This window comes from Rutidosis leptorrhynchoides, chromosome 6 (genome assembly GCF_046630445.1).
Source record: "Rutidosis leptorrhynchoides isolate AG116_Rl617_1_P2 chromosome 6, CSIRO_AGI_Rlap_v1, whole genome shotgun sequence".
In the NCBI taxonomy this organism is placed as follows: Eukaryota; Viridiplantae; Streptophyta; class Magnoliopsida; order Asterales; family Asteraceae; genus Rutidosis; species Rutidosis leptorrhynchoides.
Genome location: NC_092338.1, coordinates 439248443 through 439263883, shown reverse-complemented (window position 1 = coordinate 439263883; position 15441 = coordinate 439248443).

The window sequence follows — 15441 nt, the reverse complement described above, 5'->3', positions numbered from 1 at the left end:
TATATTAAATTTATATGAATTATTGGACTGTTAACTGTGGACTATCGACTGTGGACTAATAATATTGGACAATTAAAATGAATTAAAATATTGATTATAACATATGAAACTAAACATTTCTTCAAGTTTGCCACTTGATTTCATTTGTACCTCGACAAATACAATCCATATTCAAACCAATCATGATTCTTGAAAACACCTCGATCGAGAAATTGAAACCGCCGCACCTCGTCTACGGAAGAAAGATTTATGTATACAGTTATACACCTGAAAAACTCTCGAACCTAAATTCATAGTTTAACACGTACCTGTATTAAATCCTTTACCATTTATTAACAAAAACAACCTTATGATTCCTTTTCAAAGTAGCCAATTTTGTCACAGCTCCAGCAAGTTAACCTCGATTTTACATCAAGACTAGTCCTATTATAACCTCGACATACATACCTTGTCCTTTCGCCGTCGTTACCAGAGAACCTTTTATATTTCACAACATCAGCAGCAGATGTACCAGTAACTCGTTATCTTTCTGGTGAAATCCGCAACCACTATTTTGGAAATCTCGTAGAAATTCTCCCATTTATATCAAAAACGTTTACCCCTAAGAATTTTATATTTCGAATGTGAAGTTTCTGAAAAACGCCCTAAACTATGAAGTAGTTCTTGAAATGCTGATAAAGCAGCAAAAACTGTAAACAACTTTAACAATCAAAAGATTGATGATATAGAATGGTATGGTGGTAAAGCTAAGAAAAGAGAAGGATTGAAACCGGAAGACGGATTGAGCAAAGTATGAAAGAGGCTGTGGATAAATCACAAAGACTGAACCTGCTTTCAAAGAATTCAAACGATTTAGTGCCTGCTAAATTGTTAGTAAGAACTCTATTCCTCATTATGAACTCTCACAGACAAATCTTCCCCGTTATCCATCGATATCATTGTGCCCTTCATTATAAATATCCTCAATATTTCTGAAGATATATTCACAACTTATCTGAGATCATTTATCCTTCCGTAACTTCTGCGTTACAATACCAAGGAAACCGTGTTAGTCTCTAAGTTCTAAAACCTTCGAGTTTAAAATAGGAATGTTCTGAAGCAGTGTTGGGAACTGATGCATGAATTAGTATAATATAATGAAACTTGATCAACTTCATTATATTATAATAAGCCATGTTAAGTTCCTAATGGAATGTGATGATTCACAGTACCGTCATCATGTGCCATGTTACACGACTCTTACATTTTATTCAATTTTCAAACATATCGAGAACATATCTTCCTGATAGTTCTAATTTCACTTCGGAATTATGATAATTTGATAAATTGAAATCGAGCCATTACCATTTCTTTCTTAGAGCATTAGCTAAGTTCATTCCGAATTTCATACCTACGAATTCCGGACCATTGTTCGCTTGACTCGAGGACGGGAAGATATAAAACCCAGCAATTACCCAGAAACTACAAACCGTGTATATCAATACGTATTGCAACGTAAAGACACGGGAGAATTAGAAACATTATAATTACAAGGAAATCATAAATGTAAATAGATCCTTCTGGCGGCAAATGAAAGAGAAGAATGAAAGATATGAAAGTTAGAAGTATAGTAAGAATCAGGATTAAATAGAGCATATTAAGGAATGAGTAAAGGAAGAAAGAATAGAAAGTGCGGAGAATAAGGAAACAAAGGGAGTGGATTTATATCAATATATCCGACAGAGAAATCGGAACAGATTATTGCATTAATCAAAGAAGATTTTGATTTCCTAAATCGCCGCATAACTAAATCTTATTACGAAGATTTTCTTTTCGTAAATTCCAGAAATTAATCATAACACCGTCATCGGTTAAAACAATTTCATATTACTCATTTCACTCATTTGTGATAGCTTCACTCGTACGCTTCCTATGATCGAATCGTTTTATCTATATCTTTCAATAATGATAAAACTCTATTATTATCCCATATTCGTCATGAAAACATTTCTATTGTTATTTATGACAACCTCTACCAAATTTCGGGGACGAAATTTCTTTAACAGGTGGGTACTGTAACGACCCGGAAATTTCCGATCAAATTTAAACCCTAATCTCTATATGTTTCCGACACGATAAGCAAAAACCCTAATGTTGCGTCTAGAAAGTTTGAAATCTATATTCGGATGATCAGTTACCCTTTGACTAGGCCTGACGATTCACGAACAATTTTGTGTAAATAGATTTGTATGAATATATATGATTGTTAATTTGTGAAATATTAACAACACATTAAACGGTATGATTAATATACTAGGAAATCTATTTTACGATTTATAAATGTTAGCAGAATATTAAAATTTACATAAGTAATTATTTTTTTATACAAAATTGTTGAAGTAATATTATTACTTTTACTATATTATTAAAATACATAACAATATTAATAATATGATGACATAAATATAAAATTTGACATATACATATTGTTATATTATTATTATCATATTAATACTATTATAACTAATAATAGTATTAATACTAATGGCATTAGTGTTATAAATCTTATGATTATCATTATCAGAAATATTATTTGTTATTTATAAAATTTCTATTAATATAATCAGTGTTATTAATATATTGAATTATTAGTTATTGATTATTAAATACTAGAATTAAGAATATTATTAGTATTATTATTAATTATTATTAATATAACATTTTAAGTTTTATAGTTATTATTATTAATAATTTAATTAATTATATCTTTATTATTATTAAGATCATTAATATTATTATTGTTATTATAGTATTATTTGTATTATACATTTATTATTAACAAGGTTAATAATATTATATTTATAAACATGTTTATTATTATTAATTATTCTGAAAAAAAGAAAAGAAAAGAAAAGACAGATAAAAACACGTTTATATATATCCCCTCAGTCTCTTTTTCTTTATATCTGTTTCTTTTTACTCTTCTTTCTAATATATCTGTACACATGTGAGCTAAGGTCGACTGAATCCAAAACATTAACAATCATCCATCAATTCTTATCACTGCACAAATCACTCTAATCACATACATAAATTTCGTGTTCTGTAAATCCAAATCAACGAAGCAGATTTTTGTTTTTTTTTTAAAAAACCGTCGGAGTTCTTGAACAATTTTAGCCAAAACTCGATTTTCATGTGTTTTACAAAATCCTTAAATGCAATCATGTTAGGAAACCCTTGTTCAAACTATATGTAAGTGTTCAAGCTTCAATTCCTTTTCTTGAATTCTAATTCTGAAGTTAAAGTTTATAAATCAAAAAGTCAAAAATTGGTTCTTTGATGAAATTCGAATTATTTGTTTTAATTGAAGTCAAATTGATAATTTATAATGATTATAGGAACTATTTGTAACACAATCTATGTTATGATCTTTTTCTGAAACGATCTAGAACTCGAAAACAATTTTTTTTTTATTTTGTGCATTCGTCGAGCAGCAGCAGCAGCTCCTGCTGCCTTTTTATTTTATTTTTTTTTATATATATTTTCTGTAATCCAAACCATTATATCTGAATTCTTCTGTTTATTTTAAGCATTCAAAATTTGCTTGTTGTTAAGATAAATGACGGATCTGTTATGGAATTATGAAGGAGATGATTATACTTATAACACGTACAGGTTTAAGTATATTTGAGTTGAGGTTTAATCAGAAAAACAGTTATGGTGTATTGGTTAGAGGGTGGTGTTGATGACCGGGAGGTTGTGAGTTCGAGCCCCACCGTGGGCAAAATATTTTTTTTATGGAACTTAATAAAGGTATAATTTTTTTTTTTTTAAAATTATTAATTGTCATTCTTAATATCATTATCATTATTCATATTCTAATTAATGTAATTATTAATAAATATCAATTTTTACAAAGTATTATAACTATTATTAAAATTACTATCAAACAATAAGTATTAAATTTATTATCATTATCATTAGGATTATGATTAGTATTACTATCATTATGTGATATCAATATAAACAAATAAAATTTATATTACTGTTATTAATATTATTTTACAAAATAAATATTATGTATACATAAAACTATACTTATGAATGTTACTATATATAAGTGTGTATTAATTATATTAAAATTTTATATGAATATTCATAAATAACCAATTAGGTATTTTTTTAAATATATATATATATATATATATATATATATATATATATATATATATATATATATATATATATATATATATATATATATATATGTATAATAAATAAAAATTATTTTCAAATGTATAAACATATATAAATTTAATATATAATATATTAATTTGTAATCCATGAAACTGTTTGATTCCGAGTAAATGTTAATATATATTTAAATGACATAGGTTCGTGAATCGAAGGCCAACCTTATAAGTTACCAATGGTGTTAGATGTATTTTTACTACAAAATACATTAGGTGAGTATATAGTCCCTTTTAAACTCTAAATATTTTTGGGCTGAGAATACATGCGCTATTTTTATAAATGATTTACGTTATGGACACAAGTGATCAAAAATATATTCTACGTTGAGTTGTACCACTGGCATACTTCCCTGTAGCTTGGTAACTACTATTTACAGCGGTATTGTAAACGCGAATCCTGTTGATAGATCTATCGGGCCTGACAACCCCAACCGGACTGGACGACCAGTATTCAACGGTTGCACAGTACTTCGTTTCGTGACTACACTTGGTACAGTGTAGTAAGATTTCATAATAAAGGGAATATGCGACGTGATTAAATGTTAAGTATGGTTACCAAGTGCTCAACCACTTAGAATATTTTTATTAAAAGGTTTAAATATGAAATCTTGTGGTCCATAGTTATAACGCTGCTAGCATTAAACCTATATATCTCACCAACTTTATGTTGACATTTTAAAGCATGTTATTCTCAGGTACGAATTAAGTCTTCCGCTGTGCATTTGCTCATACTAAAGACATTACTTGGAGTCGATCACCGCAATGGGACCAACTGTTGAAGACTACGTCCGGGAGGATTAGTTTCGGATTCTTACACTACCCGCTAAATAAATTTCGTCCCAAAATTTTAAGCAGTTGGAGGTATTGACACATCTTCTGAAAATAAGTGCGGGTATTTCTTCTTCATATGATCTTCATGCTCCCAGGTGAACTCGGGTCCTCTACGAGCATTCCATTGAACCTTAACGATTGGTATTTTGTTTTGCTTAAGTCCTTTAACCTCATGATCCATTATTTCGACTGGTTCTTCAATGAATTGAAGTTTTTCATTGATTTGAATTTCGTCTAAAGGAATAGTGAGATCTTCTTTGGCTAAGTATTTCTTCAGATTCGATACGTGAAAAATATCATGTACGCCGGCGAGTTGTTGAGGTAATTCAAGTCGGTAAGCTACTGGTCCGACACGATCTATAATTTTGAATGATCCAATGTACCTTGGATTCAGTTTTCTCCGTTTACCAAATCGAACAACACCTTTCCAAGGTGATACCTTAAGCATGACCATATCACCAATTTCAAATTCTATATCTTTTCTTTTACTGTCCGCGTAGCTCTTTTGTCGACTTTGGGCGGTTTTCAACCGTTGTTGAATTTGAATGATTTTCTCAGTAGTTTCTTGGATAATTTATGGACCCGTAATTTTTCTATCCCCCAATTCACTCCAACAAATCGGAGACCTGCACTTTCTGCCATAAAGTGCCTCAAACGGTGCCATCTCAATACTCGAGTGGTAACTGTTATTGTAGGAAAATTCTGCTAACGGTAGATGTCGATCCCAACTGTTTTCAAAATCAATAACACATGCTCGTAGCATGTCTTCAAGGGTCTGTATTGTCCTTTCACTTTGCCCATCAGTTTTTGGATGATAGGCAGTACTCATATCTAGACGAGTCCCCAATGCTTGTTGTAACGTTTTCCAAAACCTTGAGACAAATCTGCCATCCCTATCAGAGATAATAGAGATTGATATTCCATGTCTGGAGACAACTTCCTTCAAGTATAGTCGTGCTAACTTCTCCATTTTATCATCTTCTCTCATTGGCAGAAAGTGTGCTGACTTGGTGAGACGATCGACTATTACCTAAATAGTATCATAACCACTTGCAGTCCTTGGCAATTTAGTAATGAAATCCATGGTAATGTTTTCCCATTTCCATTCCGGGATTTCAGGTTGTTGAAGTAGACCTGATAGTTTCTGATGTTCAGCTTTGACCTTAGAACACGTTAAACATTCTCCTACGTATTTAGCAATATCAGCTTTCTTACCCGGCCACCAAAAGTGTTTCTTGAGATCTTTGTACATCTTCCCCGCTCCGGGATGTATTGAATATCTGGTCTTATGTGCTTCCTTAAGTACCATTTCTCTCACATCTCCAAACTTTGGTACCCAAATTCTTTCAACCCTATATCGGGTTCCGTCTTCCCAAATATTAAGATGTTTATCCGATCCTTTGGGTATTTCATTCTTCAAATTTCCTTCTTTTAAAACTCTCTACTGCGCCTCTTTTATTTGAGTAGTAAGGTTAGTACGAATAATTATATTCATAGCTTTTACCCGCATAGGTGCTCTATCCTTCCTACTCAAAGCGTCGGCTACCACATTCGCCTTCCCCGGGCGGTATCGAATCTCAAAGTCATAATCGTTCAATAGTTCAATCCACCTACGTTGCCTCATGTTCAGCTGTTTCTGATCAAATATATGTTGGAGACTTTTGTGGTCGGTATATATGATACTTTTGACCCCATATAAGTAATGTCTCCAAGTCTTTAATGCAAAAACAACCGATCATAATTCCAAATCATGTGTCGTATAATTCTGCTCGTGAATCTTCAATTGTCTGGATGCATAAGCAATTACTTTCGTTCGTTGCATTAATACACAACCAAGGCCTTGTTTTGAAGCATCACAATATATCACAAAATCATCATTCCCTTCAGGCAATGACAATATAGGTGCCGTAGTTAACTTTTTCTTCAACAATTGAAACGCTTTCTCCTGCTCATCCTTCCATTCAAATTTTCTTCCCTTTATGCGTTAATGTAGTCAAGGGTTTTGCTATTTTGGAAAAATCTTGGATGAACCTTCTGTAGTAACCAGCCAATCCTAAAAATTGGCGTATCTGCGTCGGAGTTTTTGGGGTTTCTCATTTCTCAACGGTTTCAATCTTTGCCGGATCAACTTGAATACCTTCTTTGTTCACTATGTGACTGAGGAATTGAACTTCTTTTAACCAAAATGCACACTTTGAAAATTTAGCATACAGTTTCTCATTCCTCAACAATTCTAGCACTTTTCTTAAATGTTCTTCGTGTTCTTACTCATTCTTTGAGTAGATAAGGATGTCATCGATGAAAACAATAACAAACTTGTCAAGATATGGCCCACACACTCGGTTCATGATGTGAAGACCCGTCCTAATCCATCCGGACGAAGTCCATATCGATTATAAACGATTCACAACAGTTGATTACATCGCGAGATACTTGACCTCTATATGATACATTTTACAAACATTGCATTCGTTTTTGAAAAGACAAACTTTCATTACATCGAAAGTTGACAGGCATGCATACCATTTCATAATATATCCAACTATAATTGACTTGATAATAATCTTGATGAACTCGACGACTCGAATGCAACGTCTTTTGAAATATGCCATGAATGACTCCAAGTAATATCTATAAAATGAGCAAATACACAGCGGAAGATTTCTTTCGTACCTGAGAATAAACATGCTTTAAAGTGTCAACCAAAAGGTTGGTGAGTTCATTAGTTTAACTTAAACAATCGTTTCCATCATTTTAATAGACCACAAGATTTCAGATTTCCATTTCTCATAAACATACGTCCCATGTATAGAGACAAAAATATCATTCATATGGATTGAACACCTGGTAACCGACATTAACAATATTCATATATAAGAATATCCCCATCATTCCGGGATCCTCCTTCGGACATGATATAAATTTCGAAGTACTAAAACATCCGGTACTTTGGATGGGGCTTGTTGGGCCCGATAGATCTATCTTTAGGATTCGCGTCAATTAGGGTGTCTGTTCCCTAATTCTTAGATTACCAGACTTAATAAAAAGGGGCATATTCGACTTCGATAATCCAACCATAGAATGTAGTTTCACGTACTTGTGTCAATTTCGTAAAACAGTTATAAAAGTTGCGCATGTATTCTCAGCCCAAAAATATAAAGGGTAAAAAGGCAAATGAAACTCACGATACTGTATTTTGTAGTAAAAATACATATGACGTCATTGAACAATGCAGGGTTGGCCTCGGATTCACGAACCTATATCAATTGTGTATATATTAATACGTATAATGTAAGTTACAAAATTTCATTTATTAATATGTATTATTTATATATTATAGTTTTGTAGAATTTATTCTAACCTTTATTTTAAAACGTATACTTATATTATATTTTAAGTTATATTTTATATATATATCGATTTTATGTATATATATCTATAATGATTTACGTTTATATACATAGTGACATTAATATATTTATATACATATATTTGTGGTTAGTATTGTATTTATGAAATTTTATTAGTTTGTTATGTGAATTATTAATACAATCCTAGTATATACCATAAGTATATATATAGTGTACAAAAGATTTATTTGTTAAAATAATAATTTAGATAATAATGATTTACTAATAATAATAATAATTTTATTAATAATGATAATACTAATAGCAAAAAAAATGAAAATGATAACTGTTAATGATACTAATAATAATAACTCTAAAATAATATTAATACTAATACCATACTTATGTTAATAATAAGGGTTCTAATATTTATAAAATGATAAATGATAATCATAATAATACTAGTAAATATTAATGATGATACTGATAAATATGATATTATTAATTGTAAATGTACTGATGATACTATTATTTATAAACCGGTACAAATTCTAATATTGATGATAATAATATATTTTTATTTCCTTCATAATAATAATAATAATGATAATCATAATCATAATCCTAATGATGATAAAATACTAAAATGATAAGTTTATTACTAATAATAATATTATTAATACCTATCATAATAATAATAGTAATGTCTATAATATTTTCAAATATGATAACAAGTATGATACTAATAATAACAATAACAATAACAATCAAAACAATCACAATAATAATAATAATACTAATAATAATTAATATATAATAACAATAATAAAATTAGAAAAGAAAACTACCTCACATGAAAAGAGTTTCAAAAAAAAAAAGAAACTACCGTCCTCTGGACTCGATCTCGTGACCACATGCTCACACGCAAACACTCTCGACCATCCCACCAATTCTGATTCTCTGTACTAATATCGAATTTAAATTTTATATATAAACTGTTTTTCTTCTATTCCTCTTCTTCTCCACAAGTCTCACGGATTCAACAAAACATCAATAACCAAAAAAAAAAAAAAAAAAAATCAGGGTTCCTTTTAAAGCTTCAAAACATTACAGAAAAAAAATAATTTGGGTTCTAAAATAAAAAAAAAAAAAACACTAAAGGCCTACTGCAGCGTCGGTTCTTGGAACAAAACAAAAAAAATTGATTTCGTAATATATAACATTATAGATAATGTTTATAACACGAAATAGTTTTCTAAACATGTATAAAAACTACTGGAATCGTCAATTTGATCAGAAACATATACACGAACGCGAATTTGTCTCAAGAACAATTGTTGACTTTTTTTAAACTAAACTTTGACTTCAAAATTCAAGATCGATATAAAGATTTGAGAGTTGAGATTTTGCAGATAGATTCAAAGAAAGATTTCTAACCTTTCTGCATTTTTAGATTTTGAAACTTTATTCGAAATTGAATTAAGAGAAAAAAAAATTGGAGCGTGCAGAGAAGAAGAAAAAAAAATATCGCTGTGCTCTTTAATCCCATTGGATTTCCTTTTTATTTGATTTGCAATTATACATAATCATTTTGTAATAATAGAGATCGGTTGATAAAAAATGGAGAAAATGTCAACACAGGTTCACGAGTTTGGAGCAGGAAAAAACAAAAAAAATAATAATAATAATAGAGATAAAGGATACAGAGGTCAAGCGTATAATATAGATCCCTACTGTTTTTTTTAATTAATAATAATAATATATAATAACAATACTATTAATATCTAATAATATTAATAAAATTAATAATAATGATAAATATAATATTAATGATAATAATAATTGTAAAAATGATAATAATAATAATAATAATAATAATAATAATAATAATAATAATAATAATAATAATAATAATAATAATAATACCATACTAATTATGATAATATTAATATTTTATCGATAATAATAATATTAGTAATAATAATCTAATTTATACATCCAATTTCATCTTTATATGATATAAAGTGATATTATGAATACAAATATTGATATTTGACGATACAAATAACATTACTACAACAACTATATTTGTATTTAAATTTAATTTATTAATATCATCTATTATTATGTAATATTTAATAATTATGTAATATGTATTGTAACATATACTGAATATTATATATTTATGCATTTTAATATAAATATATTATAATATTTATTTACATACTAATTATATTATACTTATGTATGTAATTATGAAAAATATAAATGTTTTATATATGTAAGTAATATATATATTTATTAAAATAGTACATTATTTCATCATAGATATATTATAAATTTCTACATATACATAATATAATAATTATGTATAAAATCATATATATATAGTTATATTTATGTATATATGTATACTACCATATATATAAAATCATGTTTTAAATGTTGAGTAGATGATTAATTATGTATATTAAACAATTAACTACAAAGTATAACATTGTACATTTAATATTTTGATAACGTTGGTAAAATATGTTTGAATCATTTATATACAATATACTATATATATTCAAAATGAAAATCTTTAGTTATTAAATGTTATCTTTTATAATAACAAAATTACTTAATAGTTCATTAATACTAATATAATTAGTTTTATATATAATTATTTATATTTACATTCTTAGTTACAATTAAAGGTTCGTGAATCGTCGGAAATAGTTAAAGGTCAAATGTTATCATGAAATAGTTCAAACATAATGAGACTCGGTTTAATAGACTTTGCTTATCGAGTCGAATCATATAAGATTATGTTTAAATTTGGTCGGAAATTCCCGGGTCATCACAGTACCTACCCGTTAAAGAAATTTCGTCCCGAAATTTGAGTGAGGTCGTCATAGCTAACAATAAATATGTTTTCCTGACGAATATGAGTTGATAACTTGAGTTTTATCATCATTGAGTAATATGGATAAAAATAATTCAATTATTCGAAGAGTGCGAATGAAGCTATTCACAAAAGGATGAAATGAGAAACAAAGATTTGTTTTTAACTTTTGACGTAGTCAGGTTTGAATTTAGAAAATAAGGCGCGTCTTAACTTTTGACATTGCCTTGGTTGAATTCCGGAATTTAAGGGATTTAAAGAAAATCTTGAAGATCTATAAAATCTGATTCTTCGGGATTTATGGAAATTAAGATCTCTTTAATTAAATACGGTGATCTGCCCCGATTACTACGTCTGATATTTCCAGTATAAATTAAGCTCTTCCTTTCCATTATTCTCACCATTCTTATACTTTCTTTCTTAGTTCATACATCCAAAAGATTCTGAAAATGATTAATCCAGTTCTGATCCTTGTCCTCATCCTTACTATCGCAACAATCATTCTCCTTTTTCAACTTCCACCAGAGGAATCTGCTTTCTTCTACTTCGCCCTCGGGATTATAATGTTTTTAATTCTCCCGTGTCTTTATGTTGCGATAAACATTGATATACACGGTTTGTAATTTATGTGTTGTTATCGGACTTTATATTCTCCCTTATATTTCAAAGCTCTATGCTTTTGTTTTCTCTTCCCGACTTCAAGTCAAGCGAATAATGGTCCAGAATTTATAGATATAGAGTTTCGAATGATTATAATGTTCTAAGCATGAAGGAACGTGATAGCACGATTTGATTTTCAAATTTATCAACATCACGGAAGATAGAACCATCAAGAATACATTTTCTTGATTTGTTACGGAGTTAAGTAGGATGAAAGAGTTATGTAACATGGCACATGATGACGTTATGATCTGTGAATCATCACGTTTCATTTAGAAACTCAGCATGACTTACTGTAATATAATCACGTTGATCAAGTGTCATTATATTATACTAACTCATGCATCAGTTCCCATCATTACTACAATAACATTCATATTTTAAGCTTGAAAATTTACAGAATATAGAAACTAACAGTTTCTATATGATGTAATACTGATAGCACGAAAAGATTAATGATTTCAGATAAGAATAGTTATAAAAATATCTCCAGAAATATGGAGGATATTTATAATGAAAGGTACGATAATATCTCAGAATATCTAAGATCAGAGGATGATAGAAACTATTGTCTGCAAGGGTTTAGAGTAAGGAGCAAGTTATTCACTATAGACTTTAGCAGACATTGAATTATTTGGATTCTTTGAAGTCAAACTTATTCTTTGTGATTTATCCACGGCTTTCTTCATAGTTTCGCATAATCTGCTTTTCGGTACTATATTTTCTATTGAATGTTTCCAATATATTGATACACAGGAAGCACGAAGAGGTATATAATTTCGGACGAGAATATTTATGAAAATATCCTCAGAAATATCAAAGATATTGATGATGATATTTTGGAATTTCTAAGTTCGACGGTTGATGGAGAAAGATTTTCCGCAAGATTTTAACATGACTTCGGAGCAAGATATTCTCTAAAGATTTCAACGGATCCAGAATTACCTGAATCCTTTGAATATAGGATTTGGTCCTTGTATTTGTCCTTGGTCTCCTTCATGGGTAACTCAATCTGTTTTTCAATACCCAATTTTCTATCGAGCGTTCCTAACACTCCTTTCTTTATCATCAAACTTTTGTCCGTTTAGACCATCTACCATTTTTCTGTTTCCTCTGCATTTAATGCTATGATATCTGAATCATCGGTTATTAATCCGAGGTGGTTTCAGGAGAATTGTGTTTTTAGATGATTAAACGCTGATGGTAATATGATGGAATATGAAAGGTTACCTGGTAACAATAAAAGAGCACGCGTATATATAAACGTTATAATAAGGTTGTTTCGTACGAAAAGTCGAAGTTGACTTGTTGGAGTTGTGACAAAATTGGCTAATTTTGAAAAGGGATCGCAAAGTTGTTTTTGTTAATAAATGCCAAAGGATCTGACGCGGCTACGTGTTGAACTTTTACTCAATTGCCGAGAGTTTCTCAGGTGCATAACTATATGCATAAATCTTTCCTTCCGTAGATGAAGTGCGGTTGATTCATCCTATCGATTGAGGTGTTTTCAAGAATCATGAAAGGTTTGAACGCAGAATGTAATCGTGAAGATACAAATGAGGTTTAAGACGAAATCAAGTGGCAAACTTGAAGAATTGTTTAGTTTCATATGTTATATTCAATATTTTAATTCATTTTAATTGTCCAATGTTATTAGTCCACAGTCGATAGTCCACAGTTGACAGTGCAATCATTCATATATAGTTTAATATATAATATTTGAATTAATTAATACGTATCGTGACCCGTGTACATGTCTCAGACTCGATCACAACTCAAAGTATATATATTATTATAGAATCAACCTCAACCCTGTATAGAGAACTCGATCATTACTGCATATAGAGTGTCTATGGTGATTCCAAATAATATATATAGATGTGTCGATATGATATGTCAAAACCTTGTATACGTGTCCCGATATTTAAAGTGCGTAAAATAAATAACAGAAATTAAATGACGATAAATAAAGTGCGTAAAGTAAATAACAGAAATTAAATGACAATAAATAAAATTGCGAGAATATAAATTGCGATAAAATAAATTGCGATAAATAAATTGCGATAAATAAAATGTAATACGGAATTAACAGTTAGCTAGGAACAGTTAGCTAGGATTTTGTTAGCGTGGTTTCTTAATAAAATTTAATATTGTTAATTAGTCTGTTTCTAATCAATTTTTATTGTGTCCATTATTTCTTCATTATGCCACTTGTTGGATTCTGATAGGTCAAAATTCAAATATGAAATTGAATTTGAATGAAAATAGTTATTCTTTGGTGAACGGATAAGTATCCCGGTGGTTGTAAATAGGATAGTGAATAACTGTTGAATCAGATTCGAAGAATATACAGTGTAACTTATTAATGTGAAATTTAAATATTCCTCGGGTATTACCTACCCGTTAAAATATTTTTATTATTAACAGTTTGTACAAAAGAATTTTTAATTACAATCTTTATGAAAACATATATACATATATATTTTCTTCAGATGTAATCATGAATTTAATGAGTTAACATGATATTAAACTCATTTAGTTTTCAGTTGGAACTAGAATAAATAATCTCTAAAACATTAGAGATTACATAATCACCATGTCGAACGAAGATAACTGATGTAGAATGTCATGTAGAATGATGATTATACTCGAGGTATAGATTGAGATGTTGAGGCATGTGATATTGAAATTTGGGTTGTTGGTGGTACCGTTGGTGCCGGTGATTTGGATGAAGCTGGTACGTTTTGCACCATATTTTCCAAGACTACAACTTATGCGCGAAGTTCGTTAACTTCTTCTATTACACCGGGATGATTGTCGGTTCGGACGAGCGGATGAATGAGGTTTAGAATCTGAGATAGTATATGATCGTGATGAGATACTTTGGAAATGAGAGAGAAAATGGTGTCTCGAACAGGTTCGCCGGTAAACGTTTTAGGTCCATTGTCAAGAGGTGAATTTGGTTAGTGGAAATGATCGCCTTCTTCGCGTTTCCATTGATTAAGTCGACTACGAACCCATCTCCAATTCATTCAGAATAGATGATGGCTAATTGATCGATTCATTCCGGTTACTCTGCTTTCGGAGCTCGAGTGGAAATCCATATCGAAATAGCTGTCGGAATAACTATCGAAATAGCTATCGAAATCAGATGGACTCGAACTGGTTGAGGGATTCATCTCGTACGATCAGATGAAGGATTTTCGATAAGAAATAGATTATAGGATGTAGATTAGTACCCTGCAATACATAATTTACATATGCATATATAATACTAAAATCCCATAAGCTACGGAGGAATCTACGGAAGCTGTCAGCCAAAGGTAACAATAACAGATACGCTAAGATATGAATTTAACTATACACTGTCTATGCAATAAAGGCAGTAAGACGTGTCTTAGACTTTAAGGATGGTAAGCAAATAATTTTTCGACACTAAATGATAAGCAAAACTTTTGACATGCAAACACGGTCGAAGTCC